The sequence below is a fragment of the Coregonus clupeaformis genome, chromosome 20, assembly GCF_020615455.1.
Source record: "Coregonus clupeaformis isolate EN_2021a chromosome 20, ASM2061545v1, whole genome shotgun sequence".
NCBI classification, from domain to species: domain Eukaryota; kingdom Metazoa; phylum Chordata; class Actinopteri; order Salmoniformes; family Salmonidae; genus Coregonus; species Coregonus clupeaformis.
In genome coordinates, this window is record NC_059211.1 from 20437554 (window position 1) to 20457931 (window position 20378).

Sequence of the window (20378 nt, forward strand, 5' to 3'; positions counted from 1 at the left end):
AGTGAGAGAAAAATAAAACATTTCCACATTAGTCTTTTTTAGAACAGAGCCCAATCTGGTTGCAAATCGGAAAAAGCCTGTAATGGTCCCCACCCACTATCAGTCATTCCATGAAGAAGAAAAAAACATAGCAAAACAAGACAAAACAAAACATTGAGTCTCTAATGCACCCAATGAATCAAGTTAATTCTGATTAAACAAATGAAGCCAGGGCCTAACCACGATCTGAGCATGTGTGTGTTTAGATTGTGTTTATCTGGTTCTTATTGTAAGTACTGGGTATGTTTTGGGCCTGGATGCCTACTTCAGTATGTTTTACAGACTGTGAGGCTGTGAGCTGAGGAGGACCCAGCAGGGATGGCAGCCACGTCTTGATTATGGAAGGCTCAGTGATTGTTATTATGAACAGTGCTTTTCTTGCAATGTTCGCGCACATTGTGATTGTTTTCTTTCTGGCGTCTTCCGAGTCTCTTGGTCTCTTGGCAGTGTCTCTTGCTAATTGGGGAACTTCGTCAGAACCCCCCGTTACCCTCCACCACTTTCGTAATCTGTCACTAGCATTTTTGGCAGCATCGGGGTGCTTTTCCACTCAAAGTTTGGATGGCGAGGCTGGCAAAACATAATAATAAAACAGCGCTTGGATTTCCCCCTTTGATAAAAAGTATTTGCTGTTGCCATGGGGTGTAGTTACAGTGGGATGAAGTGATTTCTAAGTAGTTGGCAGCATAGTGATCACAGTTTTACTTGTGTTGAAAGACTTGTGTATACAGATCTTACTCTGACGCCTGCAGCTTTTAACAGGCTCCGAGACAAATTGTGTTTGATTTATCCGATCCTTCCTTGGTTTTCATTGTGGTCTCCAAATGAAATGTGGATTACCACCATACATACCCTCTCTGAAATGACAGTATACTGTATAAAGTTGTTATAGTCAGTGATACTGTAGTTACAATCTTATTGTTGATCTGGACAATACAAGGCCTAGCATAGATTTTACTGTAGTGGATAAATAACATATTAGTGATGCCTAACATATCTTGGCTTTTGGAACTATTTTTGAGAAACATTGTATTAGAGTGACTAAGCTACCAACAGACTCTTTCATTTCCTTAAACACAGGCAATGGAGAAACAGTACATTAGCTAAGAGATTTGCAGAGGGACAACTTGGAATGACTGTACACAATGAGTATGCTCTCTCCTTTTATACCCCTTAAAATAGCTGCTCTGCCATTGGCTGAAAGAAGGTTCTCACTGAATCACACAGGGCCCAATTAGAGAGTAGCACTTCCTGTTCTGTGAAAGATGTTTCCTGTTGATAGTTAAGTGCCGGGGGACCTCACATTGGTGAGGTCGCTGTGTTTTCGTGACCTTTGTGAGCCCTACGGAAACGTTGACGGCGATAGCACTGTGCGGTGTGCATCGGCACATGGCCTGTGCGGCCGCATGAGAATCTGTGTTTTGGTCCGAAAGCAAACACTGTGTAACAATGTGCCTCAGCCCAAGCACACGTGTCCAGCACTGCACTCTAATAGCACAGACAGAAGGCCCATATCTTTCCCTATTGTTGGACGTTCTTGGTGGCTCTTCCAAGCATGTCTACACAGTTCTGATTGTGTTCTGCTTATCGTGCATCCGCTAAAACAGCAGTGGTGGAAAAAGTACTCAATTGTCATAGTTGAGTAAAAGTAAAGATACCTTAATAGAAAATGACTCAAGTAAAAGTGAAAGTTACCCAGTAAAATTCTACTAGACTAAAAGTTTAAAAGTGTTTGGTTTGAAATATACTTAAGTATCAAAAGTAAATGGAATTGCTAAAATATACTTACAGTGGGGAAAAAAAGTATTTAGTCAGCCACCAATTGTGCAAGTTCTCCCACTTAAAAAGATGAGAGAGGCCTGTAATTTTCATCATAGGTACACGTCAACTATGACAGACAAAATGAGGAGAAAAAATCCAGAAAATCACATTGTAAGATTTTTAATGAATTTATTTGCAAATTATGGTGGAAAATATGTATTTGGTCAATAACAAAAGTTTCTCAATACTTTGTTATATACCCTTTGTTGGCAATGACACAGGTCAAACGTTTTCTTTAAGTCTTCACAAGGTTTTCACACACTGTTGCTGGTATTTTGGCCCATTCCTCCATGCAGATCTCCTCTAGAGCAGTGATGTTTTGGGGCTGTCGCTGGGCAACACGGACTTTCAACTCTCTCCAAAGCTTTTCTATGGGGTTGAGATCTGGAGACTGGCTAGGCCACTCCAGGACCTTGAAATGCTTCTTACGAAGCCACTCCTTCGTTGCCCGGGCGGTGTGTTTGGGATCATTGTCATGCTGAAAGACCCAGCCACGTTTCATCTTCAATGCCCTTGCTGATGGAAGGAGGTTTTCACTAAAAATCTCACGATACATGGCCCCATTCATTCTTTCCTTTACACGGATCAGTCGTCCTGGTCCCTTTGCAGAAAAACAGCCCCAAAGCATGATGTCATCCAAATGCACTCTAGCAAACTTCAGACGGGCCTGGACATGTACTGGCTTAAGCAGGGGGACACGTCTAGCACTGCAGGATTTGAGTCCCTGGCGGCGTAGTGTGTTACTGATGGTAGGCTTTGTTACTTTGGTCCCAGCTCTCTGCAGGTCATTCACTAGCTCCCCCCGTGTGGTTCTGGGATTTTTGTGATCATTTTGACCCCACGGGGTGAGATCTTGCGTGGAGCCCCAGATCGAGGGAGATTATCAGTGGTCTTGTATGTCTTCCATTTCCTAATAATTGCTCCCACAGTTGATTTCTTCAAACCAAGCTGCTTACCTATTGCAGATTCAGTCTTCCCAGCCTGGTGCAGGTCTACAATTTTGTTTCTACAATTTTGTTTCTGGTGTCCTTTGACAGCTCTTTGGTCTTGGCCATAGTGGAGTTTGGAGTGTGACTGTTTGAGGTTCAAACAGGTGCCATTAATACAGGTAACGAGTGGAGGACAGAGGAGCCTCTTAAAGAAGAAGTTACAGGTCTGTGAGAGCCAGAAATCTTGCTTGTTTGTAGGTGACCAAATACTTATTTTCCACCATAATTTGCAAATAAATTCATAAAAAATCCTACAATGTGATTTTCTGGAAAAAAAATTCTCAATTTGTCTGTCATAGTTGACGTGTACCTATGGTGAAAATTACAGGCCTCTCTCATCTTTTTAAGTGGGAGAACTTGCACAATTGGTGGCTGACTAAATACTTTTTTTCCCCACTGTAAGTATCAAAAGTAAAAGTATAAATCATTTTAAATTCCTTATTTTTAGCAAACAAGGTGGCCTTTCTTTTGTTAAAATGTTTATTTTTTAATTACAGATAGCCAGGGGCACACTACAACATAATTGACAAACGAAACGTGTGTTTAGTGAGTCCGCCAGATCAGAGGCAGCAGGGATGACCAGGGATGTTCTCTTGATAAGCGCATGAATTGGACTATTTTCCTGTCAAAATGTACTTTTCGGTATCAGGGAAAATGTATGGAGTAAAAGTACATTATTTCTTTAGGAATGTAGTGAAGTAAAAGTAAAAGTTGGCAAAAATATAAATAGTAAAGTACAGATGCACCAAAAAAACTACTTATGCAGTACTTTAAAGTATTTTTACTTAAGTACTTTACACCACTCTAAAATAGTGCAGGCCAAGAACCTGGAGAACCTGTGCACACATCCCAACCTCGACTTCCATCTTGCCCCAAAAATGTATTGGCTTTCTCGAAGACCCCAGACAGCACTCAGCATATGAGCAGCTATAACTCTTCCAAGTCAGATGCATTGGGTACAGAGATGCAGAATGCTTCATACCCTGCACGTTGCCACTCCGTCCACTAGCAGCTGTTGTCTATGTTTAGAATAATTTTATCTGTGTGCACTGTGTTCAGGAAGTGAAAGAAAAACATTTATGTAATGTTTTGTAATTGATTGTCCAGCTTCCCATATTGTTCCATGGTATCATGAACATTACCAAGTACCAGGATATTTTAGCCAAAGACCTGGTTTCCTATGCCAGGAGGCTGAAACCTGGCCTTCCAGCAAGACAATAAACCCAAGCACACATCAAAATCCACAAAGAAATTGCTCGTTGACCACAAAATCAACATTTTGCAATGGCCATCTCAGTCTCCGGACTTGAACCCCATTGAGAACCTGTGGTTTGAATTGAAGAGGGGCCAGTATGATTATTATTATTTTTTTAATGTATGCACTCACTAACTGTAAGTCGCTCTGGATAAGAGCGTCTGCTAAATGACTAAAATTTAAAATGTAAGAGGGCAGTCCATAAGCGCAGACAAAGGATATCAAGGATCTGGAAAGATTCTGTATGGAGGAATGTTCTAAGATCCCTCCAAATTTGTTCTCCAATCTCATAAAACATTTGAGAAGGCTCAGTGTCGTTATCCTCGCAAGGGGAGGGGGCTGGAGTACTGAAAACAGATCCAATCATTTTGACCCCTATCTTTTAGAGATTTATTTGTATTACTTGTTAAACAAAATCTATTTATCTGAGCAATTATATTAGAATATATATATTTGTTTAATCATAAAATGCAGGGCAGTATTTTATATTATTATAGCGCAGTTATTTATATTTACTAAGTTTGTCATTAATGATGTGTTTAGCTGTCGTCTCGGAGTGTATGCTGTGGCTTGATCATGTTTTATCTGTTCGGTCACATAGAGTCAACCTTTATGGGTAATGAGCTGCTATTGTGTGGTAGGACTGAGGTGGGTGTTACAGGAACCAAGACCACAGAACAATCTGTGAAATTATCAGCTGTGTGTGTGTCTCTGTGTGTGTGTGTGTGTCTCTCTGTGTGTGTGTGTGTGTGTGTGTGTGTGTGTGTGTGTGTGTGTGTGTGTGTGTGTGTGTGTGTGTGTGTGTGTGCGTGCGTGCTCAATACGAGTTGACCTACAGTATCCAAAGAAACACAAGAGTTCAGAACCCCTTACACATCCTCTGTGTACCTTTTGACTTGGACACCTTTCTGCTATACATACTCAGGGTCTGTCCATAAAACTGGAATGTGCTAGAAGCCAAGAAGAATCGCTGCTATTTATCCTGCAACCCAAAGTTGACAGGAAGCCCTGGAATCAGGAAACGGTTGAATTCTGTTTCCTGTGTGTGGCTCAAGCCACTCAAACAAACTCGTGAGCAATCTAGCAGGTCTCCCAACACAGGATCCCCTGTGTTCAGCATCTCAATCAGCCAAACATGGCTCCTCTGGCCCTGGACCTCCTCGACAGCAGAAAGAGACCACTGTAGTGTGAAGGCTGCCTTTGTATTTCAGGAAATGATTTGCTATGAGCCCTTTAAAGGTACAATACTTAGAAAATGTATACTGTTTACTGTTATTCACTATGGTGGGTTGCATGTTGTGCATGATAACTGATTACAATGACTCTGAATTAAAATTATTGATCACATTTTAATGCGCACTGATATTATTCATATAATTATTAAGATTAACTTGTTAACTGTTAGTAATAAATGGGTCACTAATGCTTCATAGTTGATACCCACGACTTGCAAGCTTATATTATTAAAATATTACCAAATGAATTCATTAATAATGTTTATGGATAATATGGCATCTATCAGGTGTTGTTCCGGTGAGTTCAGACTCTTTTGGAGACGGGACTGTAAAGACACATGGGCTGCGTTCAGACAGGCGTTAATCTGTTTTTCACTTTTGACCAATCAGATCAGCTCTGAAAAATATATGATGTGAAAAGATTTGATGTGATTGGTCAATTAGTGGGGAAAACCCCCCAAATTGGACTGCTTTTCTAAACACAGCCATGACCTCTGGTTAGTGACTAGCCTCAGATAGACTGATGTGTATTTACACTAATGTGACAGGGTTACTCACACTCTTACCCTGCTCAGAATGAACCCTGTTTGGCCTCTCATGTTGGATCATCATCAGGAGTCATTCATAGTTTACCACTGGTCTGATCCCCCATCCCACACCACTGCTGTTTCTCAATGTAATTCAGTTCAAAAAGCTTTGTTGTTCATCAAATTTACATGAAATGGAAAAGTGTATTTGACAAGTGGCTCAAAGCACACAACATATTCAAAACAACAACAACTTGACATTGAGACATGTAGCACACCTTGAACTTATTGAGCCTATGGCTGTGACTTACTATGGGAACTATTCTATTGATTACCAGAGGCTGAGTCCCACGATAGTAAGTCCTCACACATAGTCAAAACTATTATTATCACTGCATGCAAACAGAAGGTGCAGTATTTGACCTGATCACCTAAAGCAGGGGTGTCAAACTCATTTCATGGAGGGCCTAGTGGCCGCTGGTTTTTCCTTTAAATGAAGACCTAGACTACCAGGTGAGGGGAGTTCCTTACTAATCAGTGACCTTAAGTCATCAATCAAGTCCAAGGGAGGAGCGAAAACCCGCAGACACTCGGCCCTCCGTCGAATGAGTTTGACACGTGACCTAAACGGTATTATTTTACATTTTAGTCATTTAGCAGACGGTCTTATCCAGAGCAACATACAGTTAGTGAGTGCATACATGTTTTTTTTCTTTTTCTTCATACTTGCCCCCCGTGGGAATCGAACCCACAACCCTGGTGTTGCAAGTGCCATGCTCTACCAACTGAACTACACAGGGCCTGCATTATGTTAGGGAATGGTAAACACAACAGTTGGCTCGGGCTCCTATGACAGCAGTAACTAATATTAATCATAGAAACATGCAGGTGAAGTGTCAGTGTCAGGCCTAGAGTTATAACGTTTTGTTGTCCTGCCTCAGGTTTTCTGTATCACTTGCTGTTTGGGGTTTTAGGCTGGGTTTCTGTATAGCACTTTGTGGCATCTGCTGATGTAAAAAGGGCTTTATAAATACATTTGATTTGATTCTGTTACCAATACCAACATTAATACACTATCACATGGCAAATCCCTCTACTTGGATGGTTTCCTTGTAAAACCCTTTTGGGTTCCAGTTAGAACCCTTTTGGGTTCCATGTAGAACCAAAAAGAGTTCTACCTGCAACCAAAAAGGGTTCTACAAAGGGTCCTCCTATGGGGACAACCGAAGAACCCTTTAAGGTTCTAGATAGTATTTTTTTTTTTTCAAAGAGTGTAGTAACATAGTGAAATGGTAACTATTGTAGAATATGGTTACTATAGCATAACTTAAATGATTCCTGTTATATTCCTTTTATATTTTATCATATAGCAGCTTGTGCTAAGAATAGGTTGATTCAATTTAGTCTGGTGATTTATACATTATATACTGTTACACTTCTGGCTCATTTTTCAACTGCACTGCAGTTATGTAGTATGAAGCTAGTGTGTATGCTATTTAGTTCAGTCCACTGTTCTTTACTCCAAAGTGTGTCAAAGGAGTGCAGTAAGTGTGTGGATAATTACAACTTGTTTTTTACCTTCGATTTTCTAAGTTACTGCCCATAAAGCCCAAGTTGTAAAATACCAGCCAATTCAAATTTTTTCTGAATATTTGTGGTTTTGGCTCTTCAGTCGACATTCCACAGTCCTGTGCTGTTAGTTTCTCAGGTGGCTTCAAGTTCCCCGCTTTGTAAGTAGCAACCACAGAAGACACCTCATTCCTGGCTGAATATGAGTCCTTGTTCTGTGTTGTGCTTCTGCCACCAACCATAGACTGTTTTTCTCTCTGGACCTGGGTTTTTTAATGCACCTTTGATGGCAGACAGACGTGTAGTTTACATTCACACAGCCCTTGTGGAAAAAACACATGACACCTCACATGCTTATAGGGGCACCTTTTTTGGACTGAAATTACTATGACAACAACAAAGGAGCTGTAAGGCCTGCATTGGCTGACTTTGAGAGTTTGTGAAGAATTGCTCATGCTAATCATTTATTCTCTATTTCAAACATATATACACTGAGTATACCAAACATTAGAAACACCTTCATAATATTGAGTTGCACCCCCCCTTTTGCCCTCAGAACAGCCTCAATTGGTCGGGGCATGGACTCTACAAGGTGTTGAAAGCGTTCCACAGGGATGCTGGCCGATGTTGACTCCAATGCTTTCCACAGTTGTGTCAAGTTGGCTGGATGTCCATTGGGTGGTGGACCATTCTTGAAACTGGAAACTGTTGAGCGTGAAAGATCCAGCAGCGACTGGCACTCACTACCATACCCCGTTCAAAGGCACTTAAATCTTTTGACTTGCCCATTCACCCTCTGAATGGCACACATACACAATCCATGTCTCAATTGTGACTAGCTTAAAAATCATCCTTTAACCTATCTCCTCCCCTTCATCTACACTGATTGAAGTGGATTTAACAAGTGACATCAATAAGGGATCATAGCTTTCACCTGGATTCACCTGGTCAGTTTGTCATGGAAAGAGCAGGTGTCCTTAATGTTTGTGTCAGGTGTCAGTGTGCAGCGGTAGGACGGAGTCAGGCGCAGGACACAGAACTGAGTAACAGACGAACTTTACTAGAAAAAACAACAAATCTAATTTCCACACAGGGAAATACATCAGCTCACAGCAGTATAAACACCAAACAAAGAACAATCACGGACAACACCACGAGGGAACCAGAGGGTTATATAGGGAAACAATTTAACATAATGGGAACCAGGTGTGTACAATACAGACAAAACAAATGGAAAACAGAAACGTAGATCGGTGGCAGCTAGAAAGCCGGTGACGACGACCGCCGATAGCCGCCCGCACAAGGAGAGGCACCAACTTCGGCGGAAGTCGTGACAGTTTGTGTACACTCAGTGTATTTTCTGTTTTTCTTGCTGAACTGCATTCTTCTCCAGGGGTTATGACACATTTTGTCGACTGAGTTCACTGCTCTAAAAGGGGGCCATGGATGAATGAAACACACTACTTTAGTGGACGCTTCACACAGGCTGGTCATAGAGGTGACGTCTTCCCAATTGTTTTTCTTCTTCAGAATAGCAGTGAGCTCAGGCCGAAATAACGCTCTCCGCTCGTTGTGGGGGTAGATTTATTAAAAAGCCTTGCTTGAAATACAATGACACTTCCTTCTAGGTTTGTTCTCAGGAATGTAGCCTATAGAGGGACCTTTTCCTTTTAGTTTTTTTTGTTTTCAGGGCTTTGACAATAGTTGATTGCTCCAGCACCAGCTCCGTCCACAACCTTGGCTCGGTTCCTAGGTATTGTGTGTATGTCTTCTCATAGTGTGTGTGTGTGTTGTGTGTGTGTGTGTGTGTGTGTGTGTGTGTATGTGTGTGTGCAGATGAAAGACACTGAGGTAATATCCTACACATACTGCTGTGCGTTTGATATGTATACTCAACATCACAATGAAGTGTGCATTGAAAACACACATTATGACGCTAAAAATAACACTGTAGGGCCAGTTCTTCTGCTCTAAAAACATGTTAAAAACATGCTGAAAGGCAGCTAATAGCCAAGGTAAATCAAATCAAAGGCCTTTATCCGTCGGGACATTGATGTCAACAGACACTTTACTGTTACATTTTCCAAACCTGTGTGGCTCTCACTGGCTTTTCACGCTTCTGTTTGCTTTTCTCCGAGAAATACGCAGAACAAAAATATAAACGCAACATGCAACAATTTCAAAGATTTTACTGAGTTACAGTTCATATAAGGAAATCAGTCAATTGAAATAAATTCATTAGGCTCTAATCTATGGATTTCAGATGACTGGGGATACAGATATACATCTGTTGGTCACAGATACCTTCAAAAAAAAACGTAGGGGCGTGGATCAGAAAACCAGTCAGTATCTGGCGTGACCACCATTTGCCTCAAGCAGCGCGACACATCTCCTTCGCATAGAGTTGATCAGGCTGTTGATTGTGGCCTGTGGAATGTTGTCCCACTCCTCTTCAATGGCTGTGCGAAGTTGTTGGATATTGGCGGGAACTGGAACACGATCCGGAGCATCCCAAACATGCTCAATGGGTGACATGTTTAGTGAATATGTAGGCCATGGAAGAACTGGGACATTTTCAGCTTGTGGACAGATCCTTGCGACATGCAGTGGTGCATTATCATGCTGAAACGTGAGGTGATGGCGGCGGATAAATGGCACGACAATGGGCCTCATTATCTCGTCATGGTATCTCTGTGCATTCAAATTGCCATCGATAAAATGCAATTGTGTTTGTTGTCCGTAGCTTATGCCAGCCCATACCATAACCCCACCGCCACCATGGAGTACTATGCTCACAACGTTGACATCAGCAAACCGCTCGCCCAAACGATGCCATACACGCTGTCTGCCATCTGCTCGGTACAGTTGAAACCGGGATTCATCTGTGAAGAGGACACTTCTCCAGCGTGCCAGTGGCCATCGAAGGTGAGCATTTGCCCACTGAAGTCGATTACGACGCCAAACTGCAGTCACGTCAAGACCCTGGTGAGGACGACGAGCATGCAGATGAGCTTCCCTGAGACGGTTTCTGACAGTTTGTGTAGAAATTCTTCGGTTGTGCAAACCCACAGTTTCATCAGCTGTCTGGGTGGCTGGTCTCAGACGATTCCGCGGGTGAAGAAACAGGATATGGAGGTCCTGGGCTGGCGTGGTTGCACGTGGTCTGTGGTTATGAGGTTGGTTGGATGTACTGCCAAATTCTCTAAAACGACATTGGAGGCGGCTTATGGTAGAGAAATGAACATTCAATTCTCTGGTAACAGCTCTGGTGGACGTTCCTGCAGTAAGCATGCCAATTGCACACTCCCTCAAAACTTGAAACATCTGTGGCATTGCGTTGTGTGACAAAACTGCACATTTTAGAGTGGCTTTTTAATCGTCTCCAGCAAAAGCTGCACCTGTGTAATGATCATGCTGTTTAATCAGATTCTTGATATGCCACACCTGTCAGGTGGATGGATTATCTTGGCAAAGGAGAAATGTTCACTAACAGGGATGTAAACAAATTTCAGCACAAAATTGGAGAGAAATATGTTTTTTGTGCATATGGAAAATGTCTGGGATCTTTTATTCAGGCTCATGAAACATGGGACCAACACTTTACACGTTGCGTTAACATTTTGTTCAGTATAAATCTACCTGATTGATGGGTTTGTAGAGTTGTGCAACGCCACTCAGGTTCTATTGGGACAATAATTACTGTACAGTCCACGTGGCCTATCAATATTGACACGCTGTGGCTGAAGAAACTAGAGTGGAGAAGATAAGGATGTTAATCTTGGCTATGCCAACAGAACAAAGCCTTTTGTGTGTGCAGAAGAAAAGGCCTTACAGCTGGTTCAAACACCTTTACCTGAACAGGACCTCTTCTACTTGAACTTGGCCACTGTACTGCACGAAGATGGAGGGATACGAGTTAGGCCCCAGTTAGTGCTATGGGTGTGTATGTATAATATCACAGATATAGAATGTGTATATCTATATACAGTACCAGTCAAAAGTTTGGACACACCTACTCATTCCAGGGTTTTCCTTTATTTTTACTATTTCTACATTGTAGAATCATAGGGAAGACATCAAAACTATGAAATAACACATATAGAATCATGTAGTAACCAAAAAAGTGTTAAACAATTGTGTAATATATTTTACATTTGAGGTTCTTCAAAGTAGCCACCTTTTGCCTTGACGACAGCTTTGCACACTCTTGACATTCTCTCAACCAGCTTCATGAGGTAGTCACCTGGAATGCATTTCAATTAACAGGTGTGCCTTGTTAAAAGTTAATTTGTGGAATTTATTTCCTTCTTAATGCATTTGAGCCAATCAGTTGTGTTGTGACAAGGTAGGGTTGGTATACAGAAGATAGCCCTATTTGGTAAAAGACCAAGTCCATATTATGGCAAGAACAGCTCAAATAAGCAAAGAGAAACAACAGTCCATCATTACTTTAAGACATGAAGGTCAGTCAATCCAGAAGATTTCAAGAACTTTGAAAGTTTCTTGAAGTGCAGTCACAAAAACCATCAAGCGCAATGATGAAACTGGCTCTCATGAGGACCACCACAGGAAAGGAAGACCCAGAGTTACCTCTGCTGAGGCTAAGTTCATTAGAGTTAACTGCACCTCAGATTGCAGCTCAAATAAATGCTTCACAGAGTTCAAGTAACAGACACATCTCAACATCAACTGTTCAGAGGGGACTGCGTGAATCAGGCCTTCATGGTCGAATTGCTGCATAGAAACCACAACTAAAGGACAACAATAATAAGAAGAGACTTGCTTGGGCCAAGAAACACGAACAATGGACATTAGACCAGTGGAAATCTGTCCTTTGGTCTGATGAGTCTAAATTTGAGATTTTTGGTTCCAACCGCCGTGTCTTTGTGAGACGGAGAGTAGGTGAACGGATGATCTCTGCATGTGTGGTTCCCACCGTGAAGCATGGAGGAGGAGGTGTTATGGTGTGGGGTGCTTTGCTGGTAACACTGTCGGTGAGTAATTTAGAATTCAAGGCACACTTAACCAACATGGCTACCATAGCATTCTGCAGCGATACGCCATCCCATCTGGTTTGCGCTTAGAGGGACTATCATTTGTTTTTCAACAGGACAATGACCCAAAACACACCTCCAGGCTGTGTAAGGGCTATTTGACCAAGGAGAGTGATGGAGTGCTGCATCAGATGACCTGGCCTCCACAATCACCCGACATCAACCCAATTAAGATGGTTTGGAATGAGTTGGACCGCAGAGTAAAGGAAAAGCAGCCAACAAGTGCTCAGCATATGTGGGAACTCCTTCAAGACTGTTGGAAAAGCTGTCATCAAAGCAAAGGGTGGCTATTTTGAAGAATCTAAAATATATTTCGATTTTTTTACAGTTTTTTCCAAATGCTTACACACGTTTTCAAAACTATGTCGCCTTTTTTCAAAACTCTACACACAATTCCCAAAACTGCACACACAAAATGCAAAATGCCTCACATCTCCTTCAAAATGTAACACTGCATTCAAAATGCCATAAACACATGTCAGAATGAAGCATTTGCATCAAATGGCAAACACTACTTTCATAATAGTACATTTTTGGATATACCATGTAAACACTGTTGTTCTAAATCTAAAGCTCTTTGGTCTTTCATAGGCTTATATCTACATTTCAATACAATGTTCTACAGTGAAAGTAATCTGCTGAGAGGGGTAACAAGTACACTGTAAACACCAATGCAATGTAGAAACAGAAAATATTTATTAGGCCAAACATTACTGTTGTATACAGCAGCATACAACAAAACCATAAACATATGTAAACCAATGTCACGCCCTGGCTCTGGGACTCTGTTATGTTGAGCCAGGGTGTGTTGTTTCTTTGTGTTTTGTGTGCTAGGGTGATATTCTAGTTCATTTGTTTCTATGTTGGCCGGTGTGGTTCTCAATCAGAGGCAACGTGAATCAGCTGTTGCTTGTTGTCTCTGATTGGGGACCATACTTAGGCAGCCTGTTTTCCAAAGTGTGTTGTGGGATCTTGTTCCGTATGGTTTGTATTGTAACCAAGGACTTCACGTTTCGTATCGTTTGTTGTTTTGTTTCGTGTGATCATTCAAAAATAAAGTATGTTCACATTCCACACTGTGCATTGGTCCACTTCTCAAGACGATCGTGACAACCAAAAGTATATTCTTTAGAATACAGTAAAGAACACAATTGTGTGTGGGGGGTCCCGGGGGGGCAGTCCAGGAAATGGTAGGGGGGGGCAGTCACCAGTGCTAAGCTACGCTTCATCTCTTCTCCGGGCTGGGTCTGGCCACAATACTTTGTCCACATCACAAGATAAGTTTTCTCTTGCCAAACATCGAGGGAAGTACTGTATCTCCTAGCATGGCGTATCCAACCTTGGACAGAGGCTTTCCTCTATGTCCCCACATGCGTCCTCCATTGCCTGAAGTAGCGGCATGCGGGCATAGGGTTGGCGATCATACACTTTCCAGCGCCAGGCTGAGAAGAATTCCTCTATGGGATTTAGAAAAGGTGAATATGGGGGTAGGTACAAAACTACAAATTGTGGATGGGTGGCATACCAGTTTTGGACCAGAACAGCCCGGTGAAAACTAACATTGTCCCATATAACCACAAATCTAGCAGGCTCCTGATCTGGATCAGGGACAAGCATTGTGTAAATTGCATCCAGAAAAGTGAGCATATGGCCGGTGTTGTATGGACCCAGTGTGGCATTGTGATGGAGGACCCCGTTTTGAGTGATGGCAGCACACATAGTTATATTTCCCCCCACGCTGTCCAGGGACATTGGTAATTGCCCTCTGTCCTATTACATTTATTCCGGGCGCCTGGTTTTGGTGAGGTTGAAGCCAACCTCATCCACATAAATACATTTACATGGGCATCCATCTCCAATACTCTCTGTAACAGACAAAATGATATACAGATGAGTAAATATGGTATGTCTGAAGTACTGGAAGTAGTGTTGCATACATACCTCTACAAAGTCATGTCGCAGATTCTTGACTCTGTCAGAGTTTCTCTCAAATGGCACCTTGTAAAGTTGTTTCATCGTCACTTGGTGCCATTGGAGGATGCGTTGTATGGTCGACAGGCTTACAGCATTGATGTTGTTAAATATGGTGTCATTATTCAAGATATGTTCTCTTATCTCTCAAATCCTAATTGCATTGTTGGCCAAAACCATATTTATAATTGCAGTCTCTTGTACATCTGTAAACAAGCGTCCTCGTCCTCCATGATGTCTTTGCCTTTCCACTCTGTACAAAATTCAAACACAGTATGTGTTCAGCATAGGAACTGTAAACAATGTACACAAAAATGTAATACAGCATGATAACCAACCTCATTCATTCAATGCAGTGCAGTAAATGGATGGCTTAGAGTTACAAATGTTTATGCAATACTATGCAGTCATACGTATTTTACAGTACATTACTGTAATGCTAAAATAGTCATTAGATAGTTGCATACCTGTTCTCATTTCTGAAGGTTCGAATTATGGACGCCACTGTAAATCGACTCAAGTTGGGCTGGACTCTCAGTCCAGCCTCTCTCATGGTCAAACCGTGGTTGATCACATGATCAACAAGTGTTGCCCTAATCTCATCAGAGATGGCTCTCCTTCCTTCTCTTCTTTGCCCTCGTCCTCGTCCTCTTCTTCCTCTTCCTCTTCCTCTTCCTCTTCCTCTTCCTCTTCCTCTTCCTCTTCCTCTTCCTCTTCCTCCTCCTCCTCCTCCTCTTCCAACTATTCGTCTTTGAATTTGTCCTCGTTGTCCCCTGCCTCTCCCTCCTACTCCTCTTGCTCTCTGTCCATTGTTGGCATCCATTGATCAAAACAGTCCTATACTACAGTAAAGCAGTGATTGGTTAGTGATCAGTTAAGCAATTAGTGTTTGCACATGTGAGGAGTGTGTGTGTGTCCTGGTGAATAAGTGTAGCATTTTTATTGGTTGTGTTTGGAAAAGGAAAGCAAGTCACTTCCTGTTAGATTTTTGTGTTTTAGGTAGAGAATTGTGTGTAGTGTTTTGAAAAAAAGTGTTTTATGCAATTGACAACTGAGTCAAAGGCTGAGAAATAGCTTATGGTTTTGGAGATTTGGTGTGTAGTTTTGCACTTTGAGTGAGAGGTTTCAAAAATCGTGTGACATGAAAAGATTTTGTGTGTAACACTTTTTTGGTTACTACATGATTCCAAATGTGTTATTTCATAGTTTTGATGTCTTCACTATTATTCTACAATGTAGAAAATAGTAAAAAATAAAGAAAAACCCTTGAATAAGTAGGTGTGTCCAAACTTTTGACTGGTACTGTACATAGCGAAATACAGTACATCTGAATGGTATTAATGAAATATATGTCAACAACTGTGGTCCAGTGGCATTTTGTCATTATGTAAGGACATATTTACTTTGTATTTTTCTCGGGTTGGACTGTAAGCTTTGTACGTGACCTAATGAGAGAAGTGACTGATATTTGACCTGTTACTGATACTGGACTGTCTTAGGCTAACCTCAGGGCTGTGGTTGACCGTATGGTAGGTAATCTAACCCAGACATCTGTGGTTAATTAAGGACACTGACCTCTCTCTACCTGGGTTATATAAGCATTCAAGTCCACTCACCGTTATACTTCTCCCAAATAGGCCTATGTTTTATATACATATTGGAACCATCTTACAGATCGCATTCACACATATCCAGATGTTACATTGCATGCGTGCCACAAACATTGTAACCATAAAACCAATAATTCTTATAAGATTGGTTGTAATAAAATTAAACAAAAAACAAGCAATCTGTTTAAAATAACAACAACAACAAAAAATAAATGTAAAATGTAATGATATCATAAAATCGGCTGTCACGCCCTGACATTGAGATCTCTAGTTGGGTTGGTCAGGGTGTGAAATCAAATTTATATATTTCTATGTTGGCCGGGTGTGGTTCCCAATCAGAGGCAGCTGTCGGTCGTTGTCTCTGATTGGGGATCATACTTTCTGTTTGGCTTGTTTGATGTTTAGCCTCTTGAACTTCACGTTCTGTTGGATTTTATTATTTTGTCTGTGTTTATTAAAATAAACGACTATGTACGCATACCACGCTGCACCTTGGTCTGAACGTGACAGAAGATCCCACCACCAAAGGACCAAGCAGCGTGAACAGGAGGAGCAGACATCATGGACATGGGAGGAGATATTAGACGGAAAAGGATCATGGACGTGGGAGGAGATCCAGGCAGGTATGGATCGCCTTCCTTGGGAGCAGACGGAGGCAGCGAGGGAGAAAAAACGGCGAAGGAAGCCCGAGAGGCAGCCCCAATAAAACATTTTGGGAAGGCACATGGGGTGGTTGGCGACGCAGCAGGAGGCCCTGAAAGGGCTGACTGTGAAGGAGGAGAGAGCTATAGAGGAGGCCACTCTGAAGATGGAGGCCCTCCAAGCAGCTAAAGACCTACAGCTCAGCACTCTGAAAGAGGAGGCCAACACCTTACGGGAGCTGATAGATAAGAGGGAGCAAGAGCTCTCCCTTCAGAAGGAGGCACTGCAGGAGGCCCTCAGGGAGAAGGAGTCAGTGGATGCACTGAGAGAGGAGCTGGCCAGACAACAGGAGGAGCTGAGAGAGGAGTTAACCCTCCAGAGGCAGAGAGCTCAGTCCTTAGAGCAGAGGCTGGCGGAGCCAGGTTTAGCAGAGCCAACTCCCCGCACTCGCTTTGAGGAGCGTGTGACCGTGCAGGCACCAGGCTATGCGCCGGCTTTACGCACTGTGCCGCCAGTGCGCCTTTCCAGCCTGGTACGGCCCGTGCCTGCTCCTCGCACCAAACCAGTGGTGCGTGTCTCCAGTCCGGTGCCAAAGCAGTCCGCTCCACCGGTGCCCAGTCCAGCTCCGGTCAGCTGCTCCACTCCAGTGCCAGAGTAGTCCGCTCCACCGGTGCCTAGTCCTAATGTACGTTTGACACTAGCGTCGCCTTAAAGCCAGCCGAAAATAGAGCCCCTGATCTGACACTTATATGATAAGAACATTCCACCAACCAGGATAATTTAAGCACAGCACCAGTTCACTGACTCACATGAACAGTATTCACTGAGCTGCACCATTTAACCCAGGGCCATCCCTATCAGTCAGCCTATGAGCACATATGACCTGTCAGTCTCCTGTGCTCAGCTGTGATGGTATGGAGCTGCTTGGCACCTGTCCTGTAGAGTGAATAAGACTGCTGTTGCCTGCATGGTCTGTTCCCATGTGAAATGGCTGTGGATAACCGCTCCATCACTAGGCCTGGGGCGGGGGATGTCATGCCAGGTTACAGGCTAAGGGCTGAAGCACTGAGCCCATTCCAGAGCAGCAGAGCAGAACTTCTACCAGACTTCAGGTTGAATTAACACACAGACACTGTGCAGGGAGCATGGCAGCTCTGATAAGACAGTTGTAAGTAGGTAACTCCCACTCCTTCCAACATAAACCTTTTCTTTTACTTTTCTACTACTTGATTGTCTCTCTTCTCTTCTTTCTTCAGTGGTCCACTCATTTGGGTACTTGGCGAGACTATTGACTGTAGCACTTTGACTATGGTAAACCAGGGTTGGTTTGGGACCGTTATACTCTAGACTGAGGACTGCACATCTGAATTGGTAAGGTGTATGTTGAACATTTACAGCATGCTGGAGTGTTGGAGAGATGAGATCAGACTGAGGCCATCCCTGAGATAGAGTCCTCCTTACCAGAGACATTGACAGACTGTCCTCTGACTGAGATAAGGGTTCAAGGTTCAACAAAGAATAGAATAAAAGAGAAGAATCGTATGGAGAGAAAAAGGGTTGTTTTTCATGCGGTGGACTTTCTGGTGTTTTCCAACTGTGACAAAAGTTGAAATGAAATCACACACTTTAGAAATAGACATTCTGAACTGTTGCCAACTACTGTACAGTTAGTTGGTTCAAGTTTTGTAGATCTTTAACTAAATGTACTTTTATTAGATGGCTGTCCCTTAAGACAATCTTATCTAAGGTGAAGTGCATACGTGATTACAAAGGCATTAATGGTTCGTCACGTAGTAAAACAATCAATAAAAAGGTCTTCCATCACTGCAGGTGTTAAATGTCTAACTTGTTTTTGTGTTACCTGGTTACCAGGAGACTGTTTTGGTTATCATTCAAATGCACAATCGATTTAAGACAAGAAAAAAAAGAGAAGGATCTGGAACTAAAACAAGCATAAGCTGCTGAGACATATTTCACCATCTACAATCACATTCCTTCAAAGAGCTTGATGGGAACCACGCAGGGTGAAAAAACAGCTTCTCTCTCTTGTTTATCCAGTGAGTCACTGGTGTGGTAGATACATATTTACAGAGCACTCACAATCACAACACCACCGATGACATTTCTAAGCAGGAAGCCCAGCAGGAACTTCTAGATACACACATATGCATACACACACACACATGCAAGCATGCATGCACGCACACACACACACACACATGCAAGCACACACACACACACACACACACTGCTCTTAAGGGTGTGGTCATAACGTACAAACAGTGTAGTGATGTGTGCTCTGCGGAGACCAACCTGTTTGAAAGGGGCCTGATTGTCCTCTTTGATCTGTAGTGAGAATAACATGGTAGCCTCGTGACTGTATAGACCCCTAGTGTTTGGGGTCACTGTGTTACATGTAGAGGAATGAGGGAAGGACACTGGCTTACTGTGTAGTCTCAGTTAAGTAGTTGTATATGAACTAGTATTGTAAATCCCCATACTGACTCCATACGTGACTATGTATGTGTGTGTGTGTGTGTGTGTGTGTGTGTGTGTGTGTGTGTGTGTGTGTGTGTGTGTGTGTGTGTGTGTGTGTGTGTGTGCGTGTGCGCGCGCGCGCACGTGAATACACGCACCTTTGTGTGTTTCCTTGTGTGTGTGTGTGTAATTGAGCATAGCTCCCCAGAGCAGCTGAGCTGATAAAGAGCGTTGGAGCGTTGTGGTGTACGTGAGTGTAGGAGGTACAGATCAGAACAGCCCAGCGCTGGGCTATAATGTGTTCTCCTTGGCCGTGGCTAGAGGAACTGAAGACAGCAGCACTACCAGTCTCTACGACTACACTCTTATCTCTCTGGGCTCTATCAGCCTCCTGCTGCAGCTCAGCACGGACCAGAGTAATGCAACAACCACTGGGAATAGTCATAAAGTGGAGTTATTGCTACAGTATGTTGGATTACTGTCAATGGATTCCTGAATATTGACTATTCAATATCCATGTTCTTGTGCTTTTTGTTTTTCGGCTTTTCCTACTAACAAGTAGCAAAAGTATAACCATATAACGGTATGGTTATTGCAAAGTCATACCCCGTACTGCTGAAGGGTTTCTCATAACTGGTTGTTTAGTAAACCTGCACATTTTCCTGTGGAACTGCTTGAAATTCATTTCGCCCCAGGATCTCAGGTGTTTTACTGTAGATTTAGTTAATCAGAGGTGGGCAATGGACTTAATTTAGTGACTCATCACATCCCTCTCCCTAGGCCAGGACGAAACTATGATAACTAATCTAAGGTTTGGCTGTCCAAGTCGACTGCATCGACAATCCTAAAATTGCAACACATGCCACACTAGTTTCTCATCATAACACAATATTTCCTCTAAAGCAAAACAGATGGAGAATGATGCAGGCACTGGGAGTCAGAGCTAAAGACAGTCATATATCAATACTTTCCCGAGACTGATTGAGTTGTGCACAACATTCTTTGGCTTTTATATCGCCATGGAAATCCTTTGGCATCCGAAGAGTAATGAAAACCCAACGTTTTCTGAAAAACACAATATTCATGTTATGTAATGGGAATGCTTTAGAAACCACAATTAAAAAGTGTCTGTGATAGAGCTGAGAAATGTGCACAATTAAAACTAAACTCTCCCATGGACGTCAGTGC